This window comes from Falco peregrinus, chromosome 5 (genome assembly GCF_023634155.1).
Source record: "Falco peregrinus isolate bFalPer1 chromosome 5, bFalPer1.pri, whole genome shotgun sequence".
NCBI lineage: Eukaryota > Metazoa > Chordata > Aves > Falconiformes > Falconidae > Falco > Falco peregrinus.
Window position 1 is genome coordinate 41,273,862 of NC_073725.1, and position 15,286 is coordinate 41,289,147.

General features: G+C 38.9%; 1 pseudogene; it reads left to right on the forward strand.

Annotated features, from left to right (window-relative positions):
* The first annotated feature begins 340 nt into the window (after positions 1-340).
* LOC101922504 (ATP-dependent translocase ABCB1-like) overlaps positions 341-15,286 on the forward strand; it is a 29,639-nt pseudogene continuing 14,693 nt past the window's right edge.

Sequence of the window (15,286 nt, forward strand, 5' to 3'; positions counted from 1 at the left end):
TCATTCTGACTGTTCAAACTTCCTTTGGTTTAATTTTTTTTTAAAGTTTTCCATCTCTTTTCCATCAACACTTTCAAACCCTGAAAAGACAAGACTGATTTTCCAGATATAAACACAGCCATCCATAAAACTTGGAGGGGAGCTAATTCATGAGATAAAATATAATGTAGTTTAAATCCTATTATAAAACTCACATGCATTATCTGTAACATATTATAAGAGTAGGGCTAAAAAGTCTTTATGAGCATTTGTCATTAAGGAAAATGTATCATTTTCTTCTAATGAAGTCTGTGTTCTGGGCACAAAACATCCAAAAGGGACCATCCCATTCAGTTTGACCATGGATGACCAAACAGTGATAACAAGAGCACCTTCCCTTGAACAGCTTATGGTGCGTTGGTGGTGTGATGGTCTGCTGCAGGAAATCGTGTTTTTCTTAGTTGTGAACCTTATGAGGAATGATTAAAATATTAACACAGAGACTCCCTTGGAGAGGAGTTAAGAGGACACTTCTCAAATGCTTCCAAGAGTGACAATGATAAATCAGGCTCTTCAAAACTGCTGAGCACTCTGTTTCTGCCTTCGCAGACCTAGCGGGTTCCAAGGGGGCTGCAAAAGGCTGGTGTGCACCAGATTTTGAAAGTTTTTCCTCATTGGAGTTTTATTTAAATTGAGCAAAGTCCAACCTCACTGCTCAGTCCTAACCAACCTAGTCCTACTGACTGCTGAATAACCTTCCAGAAAAGGTGAAAAAAACCCTATAAGATCACCCCCTAGTAAATCAGCATATTTATTTTGTCTGAGGCAGATTATCAATGTTCATTAGTGAGTATTAAAACCCAAGCAAAAATACCCAGTGAAATTTCATTCTACTTTAAAATACATTTTACTGTTTATTTTATATTAATTAAACTGCAGAAATTTGCATGCTTTGAAATTACATATTACCAAGGGTTATGCAGAGGACACCTCTGGGAGTCCTGCTTAAAAGCTGAAGACAATCTGGTTTCAAACAGCACATCAGGATATAGATTTTCAGATTATCAGCTTTGCATTCTCTCAGTTAAATATTACTGGTATTCCCCACCCCCCCCCACCCCCCCACCCCGCCAAGTACTTCGTTTCTCAAACAGATTAAAATGCATTTTGAAGATGAAACAGAGTGTTACAGAAATGGAAAGGATTATAATATTGCTGTATCATAGCAGAATTATGGATCTGAAGGCAAATATAAGTATAGCAGTTGATTTCAAAATATTCCCACAAAAGGCTGGACTACATGATCTTTGGAGGTTTTCAGTCTCATTGATACCTGTATTAAGATTTAACAGAGTAATTCAATTTCATGCTTAACTAGTAGCAGACTTAGGATTTATTCAGGTTTAAATAAAGCCCGCATTGAACAGAATCTGAGGTAGCTTTAGGAAAAAGTTGAGACACACCAAATTTAAAACTGATAAAAGAAATATTTTTATATAAAGCCTAACAAATCTGCAGAGCTCATAACTACAAAATATAAATTAGTATAAATTAGAACTTACTATGCATTTTTAACATTTTCTGACTGGGTAAAATTGAAATAGGCACTGAGATGCAACAGTTGGTCCATCTCACGGCCAAGCTGTTTCATGTTAGTCTGACGTTTTTTTCACAGTCTTCTAAGGTGTTAAGCGCTAGTTATTTTCAGAGACAGGCTGCGGGGGCATGTGTTGTCATCGTCTGAGCAATTTTCAGGTTTATGGTTGGAGGAGTTGTAACTTTTTCTCTCGCTGTCTACCTATATCCTATCTCTTCTTTTGTCATCCTTTGACCTTTCCAGATTTTCCTTGTTTCAACTTTAAGCCCTCGCTCCTCTTTTTTCATGCCCCCTTTCTGAAATGGAAAGAAATCCCTAGTCTTTTTGTTGAGCCTCAGAGAAAGGTATTTTTGTAAGCTGGGATGGTCTGCTCCATGAAGGGAGTATGAAATCACAGATGGCAAATTCTACTCTTATTGTACAAACCCTACTGTGTAGGATAAGAATTAGGAATTACTGATACAAAAATTATGTGGCTCAGTTCCGGAACTGAAATCTAAACATAATTATTGAGTATATTTGTCATGCAAAACAGCTGACAAAACCAGAGCTATAACTTTCTTAACAATTGTCATTGAACAAAACAAATCACAGTGTTTTTTTATTTTTATTTTCCAACTAGTTGTTACTAATGGTATTATAAAGTAACCATAAATAGTAGGGATTTTGAACGAAATTACATTAATAATTTGTAAAAAAAGTACTTAGAATAGCTTTCCTTATTGATCTTCCTTTTTCTGTATTATGTGTGGAGCTTTATTTTGTTGTAATTGCATGAACAGTACCTAGACATTAATTTATTTATTTTTCCTTAGGACTGCACACAATTTTTAAAGCCAAACTAACATTTCTCAAAGATGACAAAACAAAACAGTTAAATGATGATAGCATGCAAACAATTAAAATTAAATGTATCTATCTTTACTTCATTAAATGAAAGTGTATATCCTGAAACCTCTTACTTTCATTTTTATATCATCACTTAACTATTTTTAAAATGCCTGTCTGAATTTTCCTTCATTGTGGGAACTATTTTTAAGAGTAAATATGTAATTCTAAGCTTGCTTTTTAATCTATGTCTTTATGGATTTTGAGACATTATTTTAAAATTTTAATTTTATTTTTTTTTGCTTCGTGGAAGTTGTATAACTTAACAAAAGATAACAACTGAAAATTGGTTCTGAAAGAACATCAGAAATATTCATTATAGTAAAGAAAGAGAAACGGCAGCTTACCCTGTTTGGAATTGAATTAATTCAGTTTCCAATATTATTTTTTTTCCCTTTCATATATCCATATTATTATTCTGGAAGAGGAGCTGGTATCCTTTTTGCTGCCTACATTCAAGTTTCATTTTGGATGCTGGCTGCTGGCCAGCAAATAATATTTTTTTCATGCTGTAATGAGACAGGGGATTGGATGGTTTGATGTAAATGTTGTAGGTGAACTTAATACCAGACTTGTAGAGTAAGTATTAAATATCTGTTAATTGCCAATTGGGTATAACTTTTTAATTCTTGAAAATTTGCAATACTTCCCTCAGAGCAATGTTATTGTACATTATTAAACTCCTCTGCAAGCCATGCCATTATTTATAGGGATGGAGATCCTGACATGTGTACAGATCATTTAAATGAAGCCTGAGGAACACAGATACTGGAGAATGGTGCTTCTTGCCCTCTGTGGCTGCAGACTTGTAGCTGTGTTGAACTGTAGGTGTTAGAAACATGATGGAGCACTGACAACTGTATTGCATCCAAAGAGTCTATCTTTTCCACACTTTCATATTTGTTTGGATATAATTTGGTTTTTTTGGTACCATCTCCAAGATTAATGAAGGAACGGGGGGAAAATGGTAAAGTTCTTTCAGGCAGTGGCTACCTTTTTCACTGGAGTTATAGTTGGTTTTACAAAAGGCTGGAAATTACCACTTGTGATCCTGGCCCTTAGTCCTGTTCTGGGATTTTCATCAGCTCTCTGGGAAAAGGTAGGCAAAAAGTGTGAGTTTTCAATAAACTGGCAAGCTATAGCTTCTATAATCCCATCTGGTATCTGTAAGACGTCAAACGTGGTCTGGCTCTTCGTGAATTCAGACGTTGCCCACATGCAGGAAGGTGTGAATAGGTGTATGATGACACCAGTGCAGCTGAAGAAGTGTATGCCTCCACCGTGGGCTCAGCTATACTGCTGCAAAGTTTATGTAAGTATAACACACCCTCGAATGAAAGGGTAAATAAGCAATACCTTTGTCTTCTCCACTGGGCTTCATGACAACTACACCACCAAAATAACCAAGTACTGTCAGAAAAATCAATACATACAGAAATGAAGTAAAATGGCACAGCTGTGGTCATCACAGGTAACTGACAGTAAGTCCTGGCATGAACCTGCAGTGAATCAGGTTCCCTGTGATAAGGCCCGTCTGTGGGCCCTGACCCCAAGACAAGGAGGGCATTACCCCTGGGAACAGCACAAGGACATAGGCAGACATGGCTGGGCAGCCGGCACACCGTGAACTCTGCTCCCAGTTGTCCCTTTGCTCAGCTCCCAGTAACTTACTGAAAACGCTGTGTGAGAAGTGGATGCAGACCACTCAGAGAGAACCAGGCTTCACCTATAGAATTGTAACTGCTTTTGGCTAGGACTTGCAAAAGGGCATCAGTGTCAACTAGCAAACGGATACTGAATTTCAGTGATACTGGCCAGCCAACCTTTCAGCTAAGAAGAAAATCCCAATCCTATTTAAAATGTGCAGTCCCTAATACTTCATAGCACATAAATACTCAGCTATAGCTTCATCTGCCACTTACCGTGTGTCACAGAGCATGAATGTTCCTGTGCTTGTTGGGCAATTGATTCTCCTGACACAAACCAGAACTGCCCGATGGTTACACTGTCTCCCCCAAGACACCAGTAGTGCAAGTATTTCTAAGTGTAAGGGATCTTAGCTCCTCTGACTTTCCACAGTGATGAAAGTATAGAAGAACTGAAAATCCAACCTCATTTTTTGGCAGCAGATAACATGCATTTTTTCTAGTTGATATATTTTATGCAATGCAAGCATTGCCATGATGCCCTTCATCAAATTTCTGCCTTGTAAGTTAAATATGGGGTTTTATAAATCTTTATAAAGTAAATTCAGTACAATAAATTAAGAATTCGTAGACAACAGAACAACGCTTGAGATCATTCTGGTTTTGTTTGAATGGGAGAGTTAAAATATTTTGCATCTATACAAATAATTTTTGCATTCACTACGAAGAGCTAACTGCATATGCAACAGCAGGAGCTACTGCAGAGGAAGTTGTGGCAGCAATATGAACCATAGCAGCATTTGGAGAACAGAAAAAAGAAATTGAAAGGTGAAAATAGAGTTTCCATATGTTGGCTATTTTTATAATAGTGGCTAAAGATTTTTTGCATTTTTTCATCTCTACTGATTTTTTTCTTTTATCTTCTTTTTTATTAGTTTCAAAAAACATCACGAGACATGCAGAAACAGTCCCTTTCCCAAAGAGAATCTGATCTTACAGGCCTCATAAACCCAGTGAGAGCTGTAAGTCAAAAAGACAGGCACATAGCAAGAAAAGGCAAGTATAACACTAAGGTCACAAACCACGGTCACGCACATGTATTTATTTGTATTATACTATGGAACATCATTCTTGCCATCTTTTTTTCTCTTTTACCTAAAGATAACTAGCATGACCACAAAAACTGGCAAAATTTTTTTAAACTCAAAGTTCAATAGTAATTGTGTCATCTACAGAAAACACATACCATCCTGTAACCTGCTTCCCTCTTTATGCTCTGGCTGCCACTGCTCCCTGCCTCAGGTGGCTAAAATAAGACCTTCAGGTATCTACACCTGGCTTCCCAGTTCACCCCAGCATCTTTCTTTAGTTACCCACTGCTGTTAACCACCTCCCTGCCTCTCATCCCCTCTTTTTCCCACTCACCTTTATAGCACTATTTGCCAGCCACTTGCTGCTATGAGTGCACCAAGCGTGACATAGGTTTTTCCTTGTGACACAGAAATGGGAAGGACCTCCCATGTTACTGGGACCAGGTCCTACTATTATAGCAAACAAATGTGTCATCTAGCCCTCCTGCTAATAAGTGGAAAAGCTCCATCCTAAAACCAGGTAAGCTTTTTGACTCTGGTGCTGCAGGGAGGATATTCTACCGCTTGAGTGAAGATTGGGTGTCCCTTTCCAACAAGGTATGTGCACAGTTCCTATATATTAATTTGTTCCTGTAGCAGCACTAAACCTTTTATTTAGTAATTCTCTTCCACGGGTTTACTTTCCTGTGCTGTTTATAGAAATAAACATAGACTCTTTTAGGTAGTATTTTGCTAGGCCAACCAAATTAGGTTATTTTTGTTTTCTCATAAGTTATAGGTTTGCCATTTCATTAGTCATCTTTTTTCTTTATTTTTGTCATCTTTTGTTTCACATAATTATGGTTCATCTACTTCTCTTATTACTATCCTCCAACACAGCGTATCTAATTCTGTAAGGTGTTTTGATATTCTTTTGTCCTGGTCCTCTCACTGGTCCTCTGTAATGTTTCTCTCAGTTTTGTACCATCAGGAAATTTCACTATCTTAAGTATTGTTTGCATGCCCAAGTCACTAATACAAGTAAAAATAATAAATCACAAGACTGACTGAACAATTCAGGTTGCCAGCTCCCTTAGTTACTACATCTCCCTGCTGAACACTGCTATTTTTCTTCAAAGAGTTTCTTACTTTACTGTTCTTTTATTACTTCACAGCTATTAACTAAATTAGTAATTTATCCTATGGCTTTAGGATAAATTGGCATTAGATGGCATTAATGAAGTCCCAGTGGGTTAGTTCTACTGTGGCTAGCGTCTCCGGAAAAAACAGTATTAAAGAAAAGTAATTGGGTTAATCCTTCGCTTTCGTAACTCATGACACATTTCATTTAATGTATTTTCTTATGATTTTGTTTTATTTTCATTTTTTTAATTTTATTATTTTCTTCAGAATTAGTTTGCAAGCTTTGTGTGCTGTTTTTGACAAGATAAAAGCTTACAATTTCTCAGGTTACTGTTTCAGTTGTAACCCTTCAGTCCTGCGGCTCTATCCACAATTTGAAAATAATCACTAAAAGTCTTTGTGCTGGACCACTGTTATGTTTGCCAGTTTAGAATAAAGAGTTCGTGATCACTATAAAAGGCAGGTGCCCTCCTTACCATTTTCCATTTCAGGTCAGATGTGGTAATTAAAATACCCTAATTCACACTGGTCACTCGACTTTTGGCACCATGCACTTTTGTGGGTTTTTTCTACTGAAAATTGAGGCTGAACTGCAGTTTCAAAGCTATCGCTGGTGCAACTATCATCTCGATGCTTTTTAATTTCTAAGATCCACAAAATGGAAAACCATTTTTGCAGACTTTTTTTTTTGTGTATGTTCATCTGTAATTACATGAACTCATTCAACCTGCAGTCATTTTATCCTTGATTTTTATCTGTAACCAGCTTTAACTTAATAGCCTTAAACTAATTAAAAAAAAAAGCCCTTTTATTTGTTCAGTGATTACTTAAACTTCTCAGCTATCACTTCCCAGAGGACATGAACTATGCAACTATTGCTGCCATTTGATTTTTTTTAGTCTGTATTTATGATGTTAGTGTCTCTTACAGTCACACATTTCCGACTGAATTGCTCTCTCTGTCCATGTCCAAATCTAATCTAGACTATCAGAGACAAACACTATCCCAGTAATCTCTCTTACAGTCATTCCCAAAAGAGATTTGGATATAAATTGATCTCATTTTCTCCATATCACTCTCTCTCCTTTCTTTACAATATACTGCAACACTCATGCAATTACTCCATCCTTGTTACTTTCTTTCTGATCCAATACCAGTATTTCCTTTCTCCTGTTATTGATTCTTCTACTCTGTTGACTTTGCTGTACTTCCATTAATCTTTCTGTACATCAGAGTTGATTTTAGAATTCTTAGTCTGTCACAGATTTTACACTTTCTTCCTTCAGAAAGTTTATCCTCAATCCTAGACGCCTACTACAAGCTACTCAGATGGAGTCTGTATGTTAGGAGGTGGTATCTTTCAGCCAGTTCTTCCTGGTGCTGTGCACTACTGAAAAGAGCCTGGCTCCATCCTCCTGGCACTTGCCCATAAGTTATTTGTAGACATCGATAAGATCTCTTTTCAGTCTTCTCTTCTCCAGGCTAAGCAGGCCCAGCTCTCTCAGCCTTTCTTCATAAGGGAAATGCTCCAGTCCCCTCATTGTCTTTGCAGCCCTCCGCTGGACCCTCTCCAGCAGTTCCCTGTCTCGAACTGGGCAGCCCAGCACTGGCCCCAGCACTCCAGGTGCTGCCTCACCAGGGCAGAGCACAGGGGCAGGATCACCTCCCTCGACCTGGTGGCCACGCTCCTCCCAACGCACCCCAGGACCCCACTGGCCTTCTTGGCCCGAAGGGCACCCTGCTGGCTCATGGGCACCTTGCTGTCCACCACGGCTCCCAGGTCCTTCTCCACAGAGCTGCTTTCCAGCAGGCCAACCCCTGGCCTGTACTGGTGCGTGGGGTTGCTCCTCCCTAGATGCAGGACCTTATAATTGCCTTTATTGAACTTCATTAAATTCCTCTCTGCCCAACTCTCCAGCCTGTCCGGGTTGATTTGTCGCATGTGATAACTGCAGAAACACTTCTCCAGCAAGGGCTGCAAAACCTGCCCAGGAAACTGAGCAGGTGCTTGTGTGTGATGGCTACGCCAGGCTTGCTGTTGTCACAGCTACGTTTTAGCAGAGTTTGAAATATCTATGCTGCTTTTCCAACATTAGCTTGTGGTAACATGGACATAAAACCTAAAGAATGCCCTCAGGCAGGCCTGTTCTATTTAGCACCTTTTATCTTACATGTTTATGTGTAAGAAAATATTGTGAGGAGACTTTAATCTTCTCACTTCAGTAGACAACAAAGTATTTGGCCCAAAGTTGACTGAAATCAGGGAAATGTTTCCATTTGCAGCTTCAGGTTTTGGATCAGGCTCTTAGCTTTTATCCTCTTCCCAGGACTAGCTTCCATGTAAATGTCTAACACTGTAATAAGTATATTACCATGTGAAAACTTGTGAAACAAAGACTTACAATTGTGTTGTAAAGTAGCTTAAGGGTTTCAGCTAGGTTATCTCAGTTCATACTTGGTCATTTTGACAACATCTGAATCTCACAATTAAAAATATTCTTGATAAAAATGGCAATTTTTAGAGGTTTTAGTATTACTGAAAGAAAAGAATGCTTTCTTTATCCTATGGTTCTGAAATAAGAATAGTCCTGAGAAAAGTTTAATGGGATATCCGCTCTCCTACTTCTTTTAACTAAGAACCTCCTCATGGTGGCTTCCTACTGGGTTACTTGTAATGACATAATATGAGGTTTCATATAAATATGTAAAAATGAAACTCTGAACTCTTTCTCCTTGATACCTGAAAAAGAAATATCCAGGGCAAGGTTCCCTTTCATCTCATTACACAGAGGTTTGCAAATGTCTTTCTGCATCTTAAAGTTTTAGAGAAAGCTACAAAGAAAAGCTCCATAGGCCGACAGAGGTGTAAGAAGGAAAGAAAAGTTCTTTTCCTCTATGGCTGCAGTAATTGCTATGTGGCATCTTCACCACCTCTCTGAGACTAAGCAGTACATTTGCATGGAAAGCAGACCTTCATTTAGGTATAAAATGCCACATTTTGAAGGGATGAGCAGAAGGAAGGATGTCTTCATAGTGCAGCAAAACTGCACATCTTCCACAGTTTCACATATAGTCCTTCCTCTTTCTTATCTAGAGGTCCTTGCAAAAATTTACTGTAGCCTTTAGAGTTTCTTCAAATTTACACTGATGTTTTTATATACTGTTATGTTTTGGGTCACATTTCTTACATGCACAGGTACTGAAGGGCTTGAATCTCAAGGTTAGTTGTGGCCAGACAGTGGCCCTGGTTGGTGGCAGTGGCTGTGGGAAAAGTACAACTGTTCAGCTCATCCAGAGATTTTACGATCCCAAGGAAGGCACGGTAAGGTACCTCAAGTGAGAGGACGGCTCTGTGTCGTTGCAAGTCTAGTTCTGGCCTCGCCGGCCTTGTTCCAATGACATGGTACAGTCTCCCCTAAGAAGGCATGTGCCAGCCTGGGGAGAGAGGTTCCTTGACCAAAACACTGAAGTAAATTTTTGTCTGCTGCTTTTTGTTTAGGTTACCATTGACGGGCAGGATATTAAGACCATAAACGTAAGATATCTGCGGGAGATCATTGGTGTGGTGAATCAGGAGCCCGTGCTATTTGCTACTACCATTGCAGAAAACATTCGCTATGGCCGTGAGGATGTCACCATGGAAGAGATTGAGAAAGCTACCAAGGAAGCCAATGCTTTTGACTTCATCATGAAGCTACCCGACGTAAGCAAACCAGCTGTCCTGCTGAAATAATTTCTCCTAAAGCTTCTTGTGCCAAATAGTTCCTTAGAAGGGATTCTGGTAAACAGAGGATGCTATGCCTGGAGCTGTGAATATGCAGAGCTTCCTTGTAACTTTTTGGAAGAATGCCAGTTTTAAATCTTTAGGTCATGACTTGGTGGGCATTTGAAGAACCGTTAGAATTCCAGGGACACAAATGATTTGGCAGGTATATCCAAGCAGGTGTTTTAGAGGAAGGAGAAGATGCCGCTGGGGCTGCTGATCCTGATGTGCCTTTTCTTTACGCTGCCTTTCTTTGGCGAAAGGACTGTGCCACTGAGTATTATTCCAACATAAATGTGTGTGGTTGTCTTGTAGAAGTTTGAAACCGTGGTTGGAGACAGAGGGGCACAGCTGAGCGGGGGGCAGAAACAAAGAATAGCAATTGCCCGAGCTCTGGTTCGCAATCCTAAAATTCAAAGCTGATGTTCCCTCATCAAGCAGAAGGATACTGAATCAGTTGTGCAGACAGTACTGGACAAGCTCCATATTGATCAGTAGTGAAATGTTTTTGTAAGTGCCCATGGAATTCAGTTAATGATTTTATGGGTAGGCGTGAACTGCAGCAGGCTTTCCCAAACAAGCTTTCATCTTTAGAGCAGTAGAAACCTCAACATGGACTAAGATCTAAATATTTCCAAACAGTTTTGGGGATCTATGTTTGCTATGTTCTTATTAACACCCAGCAAAGTATATCAAAACCAGCTCAGGGGTTTTTTCAAGAAGAGCTGCTACATGTTGACTGCTGTCTAGACATAACTTACAAACCACATAGACAATTGAAAAGAATAGTCAATCCTTTATTTCTTGTTGTCTGCTCTAAGCAAGTGTATGAACCGTTTACAAAACACTTCCACCTATTCCTCGGGCTGAATCAATCATATTTGTTTGGTTTGTCCCTCCTCTGTTTCTCTCTCACTATGCATCTATGCTTATGCTCTGGGTGAATTCCCACCATTGCATAAACATTTCATCTTACCTATGGACAAGATATTTAGAAAACATTTTTCCACCATATGCCGTTCTGCCTCAGGAGAAGTACCTTACTCTACCCACTGTGCAGGGTTGTATCTGGAAGAGTCAGACAAACAGAATCTAGATTCTTATCTTCAAAGATCTTTTAGTCCTGATTTTTACTTGGATGACTAATTGCCACTAATTTCAGCAAGAGTTAGAGTCTTTGTCTACTAGTCATAATTCCTGATAATTTCCTCTATTCTGTAAAACTACACTAGCTGGCACTTGCAAGGATTTTTCTCCTGACCTATGCCCTGTAAAGGGGGCAGAGAACTGCTGATTGAGAGAGATTTTTTGGGATCCCTACTGACTGCTGCAATATAAAATTTATACAGCTAGCTTTAACAAGTTACTTAGCTTCTCACCTCCCCCAGCTATCTTTAAAATATGTCATATGGTAAGATGAATGTCCCTGTTGACATTTCTGGCAGAGCATGCCAGAAAATCTTGCTCTGACTAGACTCCCTTTGATTGCTGATGTTAAGCAAGACAAAGCTCAGCTGTTCTGTGCCAAGCGTTCATCCGTCCTGTTCTTGCCCACCTTTTCCTCTCACTGTGCTAAGTATCTGCCCCTATAGAAGGTTTACATCGGACCTAGAGCAGACCACTTTTCCCTACAGGCTTTGCCAAACCTCTGCTGAATCTTTTCTTTACTGTTTTCGTGGATGGGGTGTTCTGCTTTTCACAATGAAGGACCTTAACTTGATTTTCTTCTGCATTTTGATGTGACTTGAACTTTATAAGAACATCTCAAACACAGTGAAGTTTCCAGACTACCAAGAAAATGCATACCATTTTTTATGGGATGGTTCGAATGGCTGTCATTTCCAGTTCTTAAAATCATGTGACAATATTAAGGTATCAGGATTAGCTGGAAATTCATTGAGAATATTCCACACATTACCATTTTCTCTTTTATATCCTAATTGTAAAACATTTATTAAGCCATTATTCTAGCAGTTCAAAATGTTAAGTGAAGATTTTTAAACTGAATTATATAAAGCTTGGATTCACTTTTTAGGACATTAGATATTAATACCAATTTATCCAAGTGCACACTGTCACAATGTGCCTGTAAAAATATCTTTGTCATGTCAAACTACATACTTCTAGGATTTATTTTATTATATGTGAGTAATTAAAAAGATGAAAAACCAACATGGGTAATGGAAGTGTGATTTTAAGTACCATTTTAGAGAAACATTTTTCAGCTAAGTCAAGTAAGTAATTTAGAGCAAGTAAAGTTGCTAAGTGATTAATTTTTAATATTTGTGAAATGCTCTGAAATAGAATTGTCAGTAACATGCTTAATGGTAGCCAGTCTTTTCTCAGTGGAAACTGGGTATATAACCTGGGAGTTATGGAAGGGGGAGTTTCAAAATAGAACTTCTAGATATTTGAGTTTGGAAAGGAATACTCTGACATAAAAAAACCAGAGTATCTTGATTTATATTTTCAAATAAAATATGTTTTGTCGTATTTGATTTAAGTTATGTTTTTCCTTTAGTTTACCTCAGAGGAACTGAAAGATACTGTGAAATTCAAAATTTCTCAGTTGACAATTTTGATCTTTACTATAACACCATTTCTAAGGAAAAAATTTCAGTTAAAATATTTTGTTCAACTATATTATGAAGATGGGAAATATTATATGTACCTGAAAATGATAGCGTGAAACCATTGTTACGCTGTTTCCAGGTATGGAAAGGGCATAATACACTTGTTATCGCTCATAATTTCTCAACAGTTCAAAATGCACATCTTATAGATGCACTTGAAAGTGGTGTCATCACAGAATGAGGGACTCAAAATGAATTAATAGAACAGAATAGAATTTACTACATGCTTGTTAATATGCAGGTAGTTTTTTCATGAAAATTTTTTGTAGCTTTTGTCATATTGTGTGCTATTGATCTAACTGGATTGAATTGCTCCCAAAGGCACCTCCAGTATTGCAACATTTTCTCAATAAAGAAACCCTAGGGGGGGAAAAGGCTTCCCTGAAGAGTGTTAAACTTCATATTAAGAAAAATTAATATTAAGTAAAATGTGCAATTTTAATTCAGAGTTGTGAATTGCAGGAATTCTAAGCAAACATGTTTCTTTAAAAGTACAACATTAAAACTCAAGTATGTGAGAAAGGAAAAATGAAGATTGTGGCAAAAATGAAGTTCTGAGGTTAACTGCTTCTCAGACTATTTTTCCAAATCATAGAATTATTAAATAGCTCAGGTTGGAGCAGACCTCAGTGGCTCATCTAGTCTGACCCCCGTTGAATGCAGGGCAGACTCTGAGGTCGGAGCAGGTTGCTGAGGGCTGTATCCTGTTGTGTTTGGAATACCTCCAAGGATGGAGACTCCACACCCTCCAAGTCAACTGCTCCAGTGCCTCCCACCCCCATTGTGAAAACTTAAAACTCTTATGCAAGTACTTTTGCAAATCACCAGCACCTTAGTGACTCAGGCTCCTGAAGTTTTGTCATTCAGCCATGGTCTATTTTGAATAGAAGCTGTCTCATGAACTTCTCAGGTGGTTTCTCTGAGGCCTTAACTTTGGAGCAGCTGGAAGTCTTGCTCCTGTTCTTCATGGCTCCCTCTTAATGTTGAAAGTTCTTCTTGTTGACATACTGATTATATTTTACTCTAAGGCCATTTTTTACAGTTTTTACATTTTAAATAAAAGGGCTTTCTGGTGAGTCTTTTCAGTTAACTTAGTTAATTTTCCTTTTTGTTTTCAGAACAGTTTAACATGACAAAAAATAAGGAAGAATCCCTCTGTGGCTAAAATTTCCCCCCTCCCCCTGCTCCTTGTGTTAGTGTATTCAGGAGTTTTTCACTGAGTATACAGAGGACTTAATGAAACTTCAGTACCTGACTGGGCTTTGTAAAATTGCTCAGTTCTTATCAGTCTTCCATTTACTTAATAGTAGTTGTTGTTGGTTTTGTTTAGAATTGATCATCATTTGAAAGTACAGGATAATATAGAATCATGGAATGGTTTGGGTTGGAAGGGACCTTAAAGTTCATCTAGGTCCACACCCCCTGCCGTGGTAGGGACGCCTTCCACTAGATCAAGTTGCTCAAAGTCCCATCCAACCTGGCCTTGAACGCTTCCAGGGTTGAAGCATCTACAATTTCTCTGGGCAACCTGTGCCAGTGTCTCAACACCCTCACAGTAAAGAATTTCTTCCTAAAATCTAATTTAAGTCCACTGTCTTTCACTTTAAAGCCATTCCCGCTCATCCTATCACTACATGCCCTTGTAAAATGTCCTTCTCCAGCTTTCTTCAGGTACTGAAAGGCAGCTGTAAGATCTCCCCAGAGTCTTCCCTCCTCCAGGCTGAACAGCCCCATCTCTCTCAGCCTGTCCTCTTATGGGAGGTGCTCCAGCCTTTGGATCATCTTTGTGGCCCTGCTCTGGACCTGCTCCAACAGGTCCATGTCCTCCAGGTGAGGTCTCCTGAGAGCAGAGTAGAGGGGGAGAATCACACCCCTTGACCTGCTGGTCATGCTTCCTTTGACACAGCCCAGGACATGCTTGGCTTTCTGGGCTGCAAGCACACGTTGCTGGCTCATATTAAGTCTTTCATCCAGCGATACCCTCAAGTCCTTCTCTGCAGGGCTTCTCTCAATCCATTCATTTCCCAGCCCATATCCATGTTGAGTTGCCCTGACTCATGTGCAGGACCATGCATGTGGCCTTGTTGAATTTCATGAAGTTTGCATGGGCCCACCTCTCTAGCCTGTCAAGGTCCCTCTGGAAGGCTGTAAACTATTTTTAGCATCACACTGTTTCATTTCAGACATCAGGAACTGATGATCAGTTACAGGAAGAAGGTAATACACCAGCTGTCCAGAGGAAGCATGGAAGGGATCGATAATGACTGGACAGAAAAGAGAATCCACTTTGTAAACTTATAAAAAGGTTCAGAATACAGGATGATGAACTTGATATAAGAGCTGTTCAGCTTGTGAGTGTCTCTGTATTCCTACCTGCATGTGTTTTCCATAACTAATGGCATAAGAAAGAAATGTGATCCTGCTTTAGAGGGAGTAACTTTTTAACAAAATATGTGAAGACAGCCTACATGTCTGCTTAAAAACTCATAAACTGACAAAATCACCCAGGAGTTCTGTTGAAACAGTCTTTCCCCCTGAAGGTAAAATTAATTTTTTTGTTGTGATAC